Here is a 13,031-nt window from a genome sequence, read left to right on the forward strand (position 1 = left end):
GATGGCTACTTGCTGGGGAATTCTTAAAATTCTCCGTCGAATAGCGCACTATCTTTCCCCGCAAGCTAGGAAACAGACAGTGGTTGCATTGGTTGGTTCAAGATTGGACTACTGCAACTCACTGTATGCAGGGATTAACAAGGGACTAATCCAGCGACTTCAAACTGTACAAAATGCGGCTGTAAAATTTGTCCTGGATACCCCCCACTCTTCCTCTGCGACAATAGCCAGAAAGAGCCTACACTGGCTTCCGATAGAGCACCGTATCTCTTTTAAAATCATCTGCTTAGTGCATAGTGCTCTGAAAGCTGGAACATCTGTTGGATTGGGTTCACTTCTCTCCGGCTATGTCCCCAGCAGATGCCTGCGCTCACTGCAACAAAACCTTCTGGTTATTCCTCGGTCCAAGAAGACCAGATGGGGAGGTAGAGCTTTTTCCACAGTCGCCCCCCGTCTTTGGAATGCACTTCCTCTCGAACTAAAGTCTATATCCTCACTGCCCCTCTTTAAAAAGGCCCTGAAAACATGGTGTTTTAAGAAAGCCTACCAGTAATCAGCTCCTGGGACATGTAACTATTTTTGAGCTAGGCGCCTTGATGCCCTTTGGGCTTAGTTTGCGCGTTACAAATTTTCTTTCATTTCATTGTGAAGTGATTGAATATTCAGAGGCATTGGTGTGAGACGGGTTGCTCTTGATGGGTTCTCTGGTGTGTTGGGGTGATTGACGCCATGGTCATTGTCGAGACCACGACTCGGTCGACTCGAAGGATCGGACCGACATGCTTTCTGAATCAGAGGAGTTCTTTGTCGATTTCCTTTGAGAACGTTCCTTTGAGAATGTCTTAGTGGGTAGATTTCTAACATGGGTAGTCCGTGACGAGCTGATCTTCACATCGGAGTTATCTTTGGGTTGTTTCTCCAAGTATCTTTCTCAAAGCGTCTTTGTTGTCAATTCACCGGAGAAGTTGTTTGATAACCACGTACTTGTTTCTTGAGTTTGATCCCAAGGTATTTCATTTCTGCCTCTCTCGCATGATGGTAATGACCTCCTCTCAGTTTCTTCATTATCTCGGATGTCATGAATGCGTTTGTCTTCCCCTGTACGTTGCCTGAGTGAATCAGTCCATCTTATGTAGTTCATTTCCTCTTCACACTTGTTTGGTGCACTGACATCTGTGCTACCGGTGTGATGTGTTCTCCTGTTTGATGTCACCTCGGACTCGTCTCTAGAATTTGGCAAACAGTGAGGTGCTTGTGTATGGTCGTGTACCGATTTCCAGTGTTGACGTGACTGGTCCAGTCTTCTATATTTTGCCTTTCTTGCGCGTTTGTTGGGCAGACTGTCATTTGGTCCATTGGTGCGATCTGTCCCACTAGACACTTCATCTGCTTCAGAACCGTTTGCACCATATGTTGAATGACTCCTTGAGGTTGAATAACTCCTTGAGGTTGTATCAGTGCCGCTATCGCAATCCTGACTCATCCTGGTCTTTTGTGTTGTTGACTCAGAGTATTTCATGTCACTTTGTCTCTCCCGTTGTTTGGAGTACTTCATGTCCCTTTGTCTCTCCTTTTGTTTTGACTCTGGTCTGCCTTCACCCTCCCTCTTTCTGGTTTTGTTTGTTTCTTGGGTTTTGTTCCCAGACATGAGGGATGTCTCTTTCCAGGTATCTTTGTGTCTTGCATTCGAGTGCAATTCTTTCGATATGTCTCTCGCTTTGACCGGCACTCCAGCTTCGGCCTTTCTGATGATGTCCTTTAGCGACCACTGCCCTCGAAGGATCTTGCGCTTCGTGTTAGAATTTGAACAGCCTTTGATTATCCGGAGCCGTACTGCTTCCTCATTCGTAAATGTATTGAAATGGTACCAGACTTTGCAACCGGGTGATACATTTTGGCAATGGTTCTCCTGGTTCCTGCCGTGCTGTGTTGAAGACGATGCGATCATGATCCATGTCTGCCTGTGCATGGAAGTGGGCACATAGCTTCTCTTGGAGTCTTTCGTATGTCTCTGTGTCCTTTTCAGGAAATTTTCTGATTAAGCGTCGGCCCTCATGACCTACCAGCTGGAGGAGTAGTATCAGACATTTTCTATCTCTTCGCTCACCAATTGCCTCAAGAAAATCGTCCAGTGATTCCAGCCACCGGTTCCATTTGAGACCCAAACTCCGAGTGTCAGTCTGTGTCACTGGGGGCGGCACTTCAATGCAGGGATTGGACCGTTGTGTTATTTCTCCCACCGCCATGAGAGAGGAAGATTCTGACCTATTACAGGCACAGGACTGTTCACTTTGCTTCCCGTCTTCTTTGCTGACTTCTTCAGCCGAGATCCTTGGTCTGGTCGTTTGCTTTGAGGTCGGTAAGCTTCGCAACTATCTCAGTATGCGCCAGTGAGTGAAACTTGGATTTCTTGAGTTCAGAATGGCCACCACTCAGCTGCACTATGCGTAACTCATGGCTCCCTTTCCTTAGAGTCGCATGCTAGCTGCAGGTGGTTGATGGTTCTTCCGAGATGGTGCCTGGCACATTTTGACATCTTGGTCGTTCATGCGTCTCTTCTGGACTAGTACAGGTCCTTCAATCGCTTCGTTGATGAGGAACAGCTTCCTCGACATTCCTCTACTCATACTTCTGGATAATTAATTTTATTAGCCTCTGTTACTTTTAAATTGTTTGTCTTCACGTGGTGCTGAACGTTTACTTTGGCACTTGCCGGCCCTTGCCTTTGATTGTGCTTGTCGCATTCGAGGTTTGTGCGGCCTTATACTTGTTTTCAGTGCATCCCTTGCACTTGCCAGTGTTTGCTGTGTTCATTGGCCCTTTGCTCCTTTCACTTCATGTTTCTTGTACTCGTGCGTGTTTACGTTCAGTGCGATCTTCGCTTGTTTCTGGTACTGCCTCTGCAGGACTGCCCTCTTCGGGGTCTTCAGCAATTCTGCCTTCTTCTGGGTCTTCTGTAGTTCTGCTCTCTTCGGTGTCCTCTGCAGGACTGCCCTCTTCTGGTTCTTCTGCAGGACAGCCCTCTTCGGGGTCTTCAGCAATTCTGCACTCTTCGGTTTGTGCTTAGCTTGTGCTTGGTCTCTTGCACCTCTTGTGTTTGCTTATGTTTGTTTGATTACGTTTCTTGCATCTGCTTAGTCTTGTTTCATCACACTTCTTATGTCGGCCAGTGCTTGTTTTCTTGCACCGCTATTCTATTGCGTGTGCTTGTTTCCGACAATGTTTGTTTGGTCTTTGCCAATGCTTGTTCGCATCTATCAATGCTTGTTTGTTTGCTTCTTGTTTTGCCAATGCTTGTTTTGCATCTATCAATGCTTGTTTGCTTTCCTGGTGCTTTTGCCAGTGCTTATTTTGCATGCATCAATGCTTATTTCTTAATTTCTGACACTGCCTGACTTTAAGATGGCCTCTTGCAATCCTCACATAGGGGACGTTGTGATGTCTGTAACTGTTTGCTGACTAGTTGCAAACACGTTGTTGTCCTGCATGCAAGCTGTAGCTACTGGCTGTTTAGGAATGCTATTGAGGCGGGTCAGCATGGTCGCATCCGAAGGGAACCGAGGGCTGGAAGTAAAAGTGCCGTCTCCATGTATTGACTGCTGGGCAGATGCAAGACCCCAGTCTTTTGTCTTTTGTGGCCCCTTTGGGACTTCATGTCATGAAGGAAACATTTTAAACAAGAAAATTTCCTTTCTGTGCTATTAGACTTTGAAAGTGTGACCAAAGGGCCTACATAAGGATCATGGTTAGCATTTTATACCATAATTGTGACACAAATATATAATTTTCCAAAACACAAGTAATTACTGTGTGCTTCTCAGTTTTTATTTTCTTTAAAAGCGTTTTCTTTTTCAAAATTAAAAATTAAAAACATAAACTCATAACACATTCAATTTATATTATATAGAAGGCACAGTGCTCTGGTACATCAAAAAAGACCTATCTAACAATTCCGCTTTACGGTAACTTTCTCAGAGCACCTGGTCCAGATGTTTTACACAATACTTCGCACAAATTTACAATTTGGCAGACAATCCCAAAATTACGATTAGTTAAAACATAATACATAAACAGTCCTTTAGTCGACGCGTTTCGGTGTTTGTATGGTAATGTTACACCTTCCTCAGGACAGACGGATTTAAAAACAGGTATAGTCTTCTTTCTAAAAAAGAATGCATATAATTAGATTGAGTTTATTACTGAGAAAATATCGTATTACAGGTTGCGTGCTGCTTGTGTCAAAGCATTTTCTTGAAGAGAATAGTGAAGTGTTTATGGCCGTCTAACTTTGCTTACTTTGGTTTAGGTGGCTATTGGTCCTTCTTGTAATTTAGGGCCAGACGGAATTCACTTTAAAATGGGAGCCACTGTATTCAATGCTCTCAGGGATTCTATAATTCAAAAAAACCACGATATTTACACTGATTTTAATTTACTCATAAGATGAAATATAGAGTCAAATTATCTACCAACTTACTTAAAAGCAGGGAGAATCGAATTTTCGGTGTCTATATTGTTGCTGCGTCTTTAAATCTGCGCAGAACAGCTGATCCTTTTAATACACCTGTCGCCTGTATAAATTGATCAGACATTATTATCCTGAATTTTTTGTAGGATTCTACCTATAGTTCACATCAGTTGCTTCTAATTGAGTTATTGGTTGAAGGTATATAGCCTCCTCCAGTTGATTCTCTTCTCATGTGGAGTCGCTTGTTTTTATTTAGAGTATCACTTTCTTTATATTTCGTCCTAGACAATAAAATTTATTTATTAGGCGTGAAAAGTTAGTTGAACACGTTACGTTATTCAGTGCCATTCTATTCCTTACATTTCTATAGTTTTATAATTGCGCCACAAATATAGTTACATTGGATAATCAGAATTATTTGAAGTTGTGTTCTACGATGTTGCTTAAAACCCTATTGTGACGCTCTATGATTATATAAGTTTCCACAACTTCATTACTTTCGGTGAATTTTGTGACTAACACTTCGTGCATGTGCTATTCCACCAGGCTTAAGCTATACATCACGTGTTAACAGTTCTAAACAGAACCCCCTTGGCAAAAATAACACTTCTATGCTCGGTTCGCTTAGACATTCAGTGGGAGTCTGTGGTAGTAGGGATAATCCTATGCCATTCAGACTCAAAAAGATCGAATTTTAATTATGTCCCGAAAACCCCTTTCTTACTTCTATATTATTGCACAGGTCAAACATTGATGCTGTTTAAAAGCATGGGAGGGACAGTCCCCAGCCTCTCGTGCCTCGATTCGTTCTCTCCCCCTCCTTACCATGTTTGCGCAGACCGCTGTATATTTGCACCTTCCTTCTCCCTGCACTCGGAACACAAAAGTGCTCCGCCGGGGCTGTATATATACCGCCCACATGTTCAATCAATTACTCGATTATGGTGTCCGTGAGAAGAGATCGTTCGCACCTGTGCATTTTTGCGGTCACCATTTTTTTAGTTTTGTAGTTTACCCATTGAAATGCGTCATATCCGCCCTCCATATATCGGAGCCTGCGCGCCATTTTTGTAGTTTTTACCACGAACATATTTAGGAAAAAGCGACATATGTATTTATCAGTTACGATGTTTTAGTTACATTTCTCTCGCTCTGATAAGTATTGTATTTCTAATGCGTCATACAGATGCAAGTTTCTTTTATCGTTCGACATGAGATATCTTTTATTGTATATTATTATATTTGTTTTTTAATGAGGGTATTGGGGAGGATTTTATGTCCCATTATTTATTGCCTCGGGTTTATTCTGTACTGTTTACTCTCTTGGTACAACAAACCTGCTGTCTATCTCCTGTTAAAATTTATAGTTTCCTGGAATTATGAAGAGGACAAAGTCCTTCTTTGATTACTCTATTCCCTTTGTTCGTATACAACCCTTTGATGCATATGCCTACGACCAGGATAATGTCTTCCCGTTTCTAACCTAGTTATAACAGTACACAATGATGGTAGAGCGGGTTTTACAAGTGGGTTCACACGAATTGTACATATTACTTTGGCATCAATTCCAATAAGATTCTTTTTTTTAATTTATATATACGCCACTAATATGTTCATCTTATACTGCCAGTGGTCTAGGCACAGTTGTGAAAACATTACTACACATTCATTCAGTAGAATATTCTTACTATATGGCATCGTGACTAGTCATTTTGTACAATTTTTTCATTGTTGAAAGTCATATATGTAGACACAATTTCATTAATAGATAAACATACACTGGAATAGCTTTGTGCATAATGAGCGTGCAGAATGCAGTCTATCATCGCCCAATCATTTTATTCATAGGAAAGTTTTGTAGTTTGTTTTAGTCTCTGTACTCAAATTAACCACAACTGTCCATGGGTGCAACATTATTACAACAACTCATTTTACCTGAGGCTTGCAGGTACTTTAAAACCTCACCATCTATTGATAGACTTGGCCCAGAAAATAAGAGGGCGGTTATTTAATCATTCTATCCCATTCTTCCCGTCCATTCAGTCCTAAATAATAGGACTTGAACTTTGACATGAAGAATTGTTCCCTCTGCTTACGCTTTTTATTCAGATCGCCTCCTCTAACAGACACCTTTATTTTTTCCAAAATGAACCACTTTATATCATCCAGACCGTGTTTTTCCGATAACCAATGTTCCACCAAAGGTGCATTTCTTCTCTGATTTTTTATGGCTGATCGATGTTCAGTCAGGCGGAGGCGCATTTCGCGTCCGGTCTCGCCGATATAACACTTCTGGCATGGGCAAATAATGGTGTATATCACATTGGAGGTACGGCAATTGACATGGTCATTCATCCAATGCGAGATTCCATTTACTTCAAGCTTGTCTGTTTTTATAATATTTTTGCAATGTGTGCATGTCCCACATGGCAGATTTCCTCTAATCGGGGTGTTGTTTAGGACATTTTTTTGTAACCCTGCTTTTGGTTCTCGGAATGTCTGTACAAGGTGATTTCTGATGGTTCTATTTCTCCTATATGCGTAAATTGGTTTAGCCAAGGGTTTGGCTCCTGTTTTGTTAAGAGTGGACCAATTTTTATTGATCAAGTTTTTGACTTTATTACTAAAACCATTGAAATCAGATACCATGATGATTCCATCATTTGGTTCCCTAACTCTCGTTTGATTTTCAAAAAGGCTGTCCCGGTTGTAATACTTTGCCCGTTTGTAGGCTTCTTTTATTAAGCGCTTTGGATAATCTCGTTGGGTGAGTTTGAATTTAAGTTTATCTGCGTGTATTTCAAAGCTCTTTCTGTCACTGCAGTTACGCCTAATGCGTAAAAACTGACTAAATGGTATCCCATCCTTTTGGCACTTGGGATGGTAGCTAGTGTGGTGTAGTAGGGTATTCCTATCTGATGGTTTTACATATAGGTCCACATTTAGAATGCCTCCATTGTCATAAATCCGAATATCTAAGAAGTCTACTGTACTTTGACTCTTGCTATAGTTGAATCTTAGGTTTGGATCGCCACAGTTCAACCAATCCAAGAATTTATTGAGGTCATCTTCTGGTCCGTCCCAAATAAAAAAGATGTCATCTATGAATCTAGACCAATTTTTCACATTCTCAAAAAACGGGCTTAACTCATTATGTATATGTTTAGTCTCAAATTTGCCAACATAAAGACATGCAAGGGATGGGGCACATGTTGCTCCCATGCTTGTGCCTTCAATTTGACAATAGTAGTCCTTTTTGAACAGGAAAATATTGTTTGTCAATATTATGTCCACACACTCAATAATGAATGTATCATGAGCTGTGAGATCACTGGAATCACCCTTCAACATTTCCTCTATCATGTTCACTGTGTCCTGTTGCGGGATATTTGTATACAAGGCTTCGATGTCGAGACATACCAGCCATTGTTGATCTCTATCAAACGGTATTCCTTCTACTTTAGCAATCATATGTGTCGTGTCCTTAATATAAGAAGGTAACTGTGCTACTAGTGGTTGAATATGGTGATCCACATACTTACTGAGTGGTTCTGTTATTGAGTCAATCCCAGATACTATGGGACGCATTGGGGGATCGTCCATGTTCTTATGAACCTTTGGTAGCCCATAAAGGGCCGGGATCTTGGGGTGATCATTGATTAAAAATCTATATTCGTCATCACAAATGATGTTGTCTTCTTTTGCAAAACTGACGACATCCCTGACCTTCTTTTTAAGGTTATCCCAATCTTTGGCACTACTGGGTTTATAATGTTCCTGATTTTTTAATAACTTGAACATTCTCCTTTCATAATCTTCAGTCTGTAGAACCACTACACTTCCACCCTTGTCACCAGGTTTTATGGTGATCTCTTCACAGGCCGACAGGTTCTTTAATGCCTCTCTTTCTAGTTTTGACAAGTTATTGTTTTTCCATACCTTCGTGTCTAATAGTTTCTCCAGACCTATTGTGACTGTTTTCTCAAACGCGTCTACTTCTTGCCCCACCATCCCTATGTTTGGTGTCCATATTGATGGTGGTTTAAATCCTGTTTTATTTTCAGTTTTTTTCCTTTCCTTTCCATCCCAAAAAATGTTCATACGAATTTTTCTAAAGAGATCTCTCACGTCCCTTTCTATGGTGAACCTGCTTCCTGTTGTACTTGGAGCAAACCCTAATCCTTTTTCTAAGACACTAATCTCATGTACTGTTAGTATTTTCTCCGAGAGATTTATTATCGGGGCTTTGAGATTATCTGTATCTATTCCCAATCTTTGTGACTGCGGGTTCGCATGTACGGTCGTCTCATGGTTCCCCCAGTTTGCGGGTTGCCCGGACATCCCCTCCCCCGCATCCTGAAACCCCTCTGTTGACGTCTTTGTTGTTGTCCTAAAAAAGCCGATTGGTACTCTCTGTTGTTTGCTGTATTTGCTTCAGTTCCCTCACTTCTGTTCCTGTTGTCATTAGTCCTCTCTCCCTCCGAGTCGGAACTATTATACGAAGTATCAGAGAAAGTCACATTTTTCTTAAAATACCTGTTCTTATTATATTTAAACTGTTTACCATTGTACTCTGTTGCTGCTGGTTGTTCATAATAATCTTTTTGTATGTAGGGATATACCAATTCAACTTTGTAATTGGCTACATCCTTACGTAGCTTGTTTGACTTCTTATTAATCATATAGTCCTGATATCCCTTTATATCATCTTGAATTTCCTCTAATTTAGCCCTTGCATCGTCTAGGGCCTTGCTCTCATTTAGTTGTTTCTCTAGGGTTTCAATTTCTTCTCTTTCTATGACTATAATATCTTGGGCAGTCTCTATTATTAACAGCATCCAATCGCGACTGCATCTGTTCGCGATCAGAGTCCAACTTTCTTTAAATTTTTCATTTGCAACAAACAATCCAGGCTCATTTCTTATTTGAAGACCTATAGGTATAATCCCCTTTCTGCAGTATTGGATGATGAACTCCGAATGTAATTCGGTTCGGATCATCTTTTTTTTAAGATTCCATAACTTGTTCCATCTTTCATCATCATTTTTAGTTAGTGTTATTGAATTAATCGTTTTCGCAGAATCTCCTATAAGTTTTTTAAATTGATCTTCGGAGAAACCGAAGGTACGTAGGGTATCCATTATAGATATTTAACTAACTCTCCAGCTACAAGAGCTGTAGAACAATCTTAAAAATAAGAGAGTTTCCCAGAAGCCAGAAAGGACCGGGTGTCAACAGATTAAACAAGAAAATTTCCTTTCTGTGCTATTAGACTTTGAAAGAGTGACCAAAGGGCCTACATAAGGATCATGGTTAGCATTTTATACCATATTTGTGACACAAATATATAATTTTCCACAACACAAGTAATTACTGTTTGCTTCTCAGTTTTTATTTTCTTTAAAAGCGTTTTCTTTTTCAAAATTAAAAATTAAAAACATAAACTCATAACACATTCAATTTATATTGTATAGAAGACACAGTGCTCTGGTACATCAAAAAAGACCTATCTAACATTTCCGCTTTACGGTAACTTTCTCAGAGCAACTGGTCCAGATGTTTTACACAATACTTCGCACAAATTTACAATTTGGCAGACAATCCCAAAATTACGATTAGTTAAAACATAATACATAAACAGTCCTTTAGTCAACCCGTTTCGGTGTTTGTATGGTAATGTTACACCTTCCTCAGGACTGACGGATTTAAAAACAGGTATAGTCTTCTTTCTAAAAAAGAATGCATATAATTAGATTGAGTTTATTACTGAGAAAATATCGTATTACAGGTTGCGTGCTGCTTGTGTCAAAGCATTTTCTTGAAGAGAATAGTGAAGTGTTTATGGCCGTCTAACTTTGCTTACTTTGGTTTAGTTGGCTATTGGTCCTTCTTGTAATTTAGGGCCAGACGGAATTCACTTTAAAATGGGAGCCACTGTATTCAATTCTCTCAGGGATTCTATAATTAAAAAAAACCACGATATTTACACTGATTTTAATGTACTCATAAGATGAAATATAGAGTCAAATATCTACCAACTTACTTAAAAGCAGGGAGAATCGAATTTTCGGTGTCTATATTGTTGCTGCGTCTTTAAATCTGCGCAGAACAGCTGATCCTTTTAATACACCTGTCGCCTGTATAAATTGATCAGACATTATTATCCTGAATTTTTAGTAGGATTCTACCTATAGTTCACATCAGTTGCTTCTAATTGAGTTACCACCTACCTATTGGTTGAAGGTATATAGCCTCCTCCAGTTGATTCTCTTCTCATGTGGAGTCGCTTGTTTTTATTTAGAGTATCACTTTCTTTATATTGCGTCCTAGACAATAACATTTATTTATTAGGCGTGAAAAGCTAGTTGAACACGTTACGTTATTCAGTGCCATTCTATTCCTTACATTTCTATAGTTTTATAATTGCGCCACAAATATAGTTACATTGGATAATCAGAATTATTTGAAGTTGTGTTCTACGATGTTGGTTAAAACCCTATTGTGACGCTCTATGATTATATAAGTTTCCACAACTTCATTACTTTCGGTGAATTTTGTGACTAACACTTCGTGCATGTGCTATTCCACCAGGCTTAAGCTATACATCACGTGTTAACAGTTCTAAACAGAACCCCCTTGGCAAAAATAACACTTCTATGCTCGGTTCGCTTAGACATTCAGTGGGAGTCTGTGGTAGTAGGGGGAATCCTATGCCATTCAGACTCAAAAAGATCGAATTTTAATTATGTCCCGAAAACCCCATTCTTACTTCTATATTATTGCACAGGTCAAACATTGATGCTGTTTAAAAGCCCCAATACCCTCATTAAAAACAAATATAATAATATACAATAAAAGATATCTCATGTCGAACGATAAAAGAAACTTGCATCTGTATGACGCATTAGAAATACAATACTTATCAGAGCGAGAGAAATGTAACTAAAACATCGTAACTGATAAATACATATGTCGTTTTTTCCTAAATATGTTCGTGGTAAAAACTACAAAAATGGCGCGCAGGCTCCGATATATGGAGGGCGGATATGACGCATTTCAATGGGTAAACTACAAAACTACAAAAATGGTGACCGCAAAAATGCACAGGTGCGAACGATCTCTTCTCATGGACACCATAATCGGGTAATTGATTGAACATGTGGGCGGTATATATACAGCCCCGGCGGAGCACTTTTGTGTTCCGAGTGCAGGGAGAAGGAAGGTGCAAATATACAGCGGTCTGCGCAAACACGGTAAGGAGGGGGGAGAGAACGAACCGAGGCACGAGAGGCTGGGGACTGTCCCTCCCATGCTTTTAAACAGCATCAATGTTTGACCTGTGCAATAATATAGAAGTAAGAATGGGGTTTTCGGGACATAATTAAAATTTGATCTTTTTGAGTCTGAATGGCGTAGGATTATCCCTACTACCACAGACTCCCACTGAATGTCTAAGCGAACCGAGCATAGAAGTGTTATTTTTGCCAAGGGGGTTCTGTTTAGAACTGTTAACACGTGATGTATAGCTTAAGCCTGGTGGAATAGCACATGCACGAAGTGTTAGTCACAAAATTCACCGAAAGTAATGAAGTTGTGGAAACTTATATAATCATAGAGCGTCACAATAGGGTTTTAACCAACATCGTAGATCACAACTTCAAATAATTCTGATTATCCAATGTAACTATATTTGTGGCGCAATTATAAAACTATAGAAATGTAAGGAATAGAATGGCACTGAATAACGTAACGTGTTCAACTAGCTTTTCACGCCTAATAAATAAATGTTATTGTCTAGGACGCAATATAAAGAAAGTGATACTCTAAATAAAAACAAGCGACTCCACATGAGAAGAGAATCAACTGGAGGAGGCTATATACCTTCAACCAATAGGTAGGTGGTAACTCAATTAGAAGCAACTGATGTGAACTATAGGAAGAATCCTACTAAAAATTCAGGATAATAATGTCTGATCAATTTATACAGGCGACAGGTGTATTAAAAGGATCAGCTGTTCTGCGCAGATTTAAAGACGCAGCAACAATATAGACACTGAAAATTCGATTCTCCCTGCTTTTAAGTAATTTGGTAGATAATTTGACTCTATATTTCATCTTATGAGTAAATTAAAATCAGTGTAAATATCGTGTTTTTTTTTTAATTATAGAATCCCTGAGAGCATTGAATACAGTGGCTCCCATTTTAAAGTGAATTCCGTCTGGCCCTAAATTACAAGAAGGACCAATAGCCAACTAAACCAAAGTAAGCAAAGTTAGACGGCCATAAACACTTCACTATTCTCTTCAAGAAAATGCTTTGACACAAGCAGCACGCAACCTGTAATACGATATTTTCTCAGTAATAAACTCAATCTAATTATATGCATTCTTTTTTAGAAAGAAGACTATACCTGTTTTTAAATCCGTCTGTCCGGAGGAAGGTGTAACATTACCATACAAACACCGAAACGCGTCGCATAAAGGACTGTTTATGTATTATGTTTTAACTAATCGTAATTTTGGGATTGTCTGCCAAATTGTAAATTTGTGCGAAGTATTGTGT

This window comes from Lissotriton helveticus, chromosome 11 (genome assembly GCF_964261635.1).
Source record: "Lissotriton helveticus chromosome 11, aLisHel1.1, whole genome shotgun sequence".
Lineage (NCBI taxonomy): Eukaryota > Metazoa > Chordata > Amphibia > Caudata > Salamandridae > Lissotriton > Lissotriton helveticus.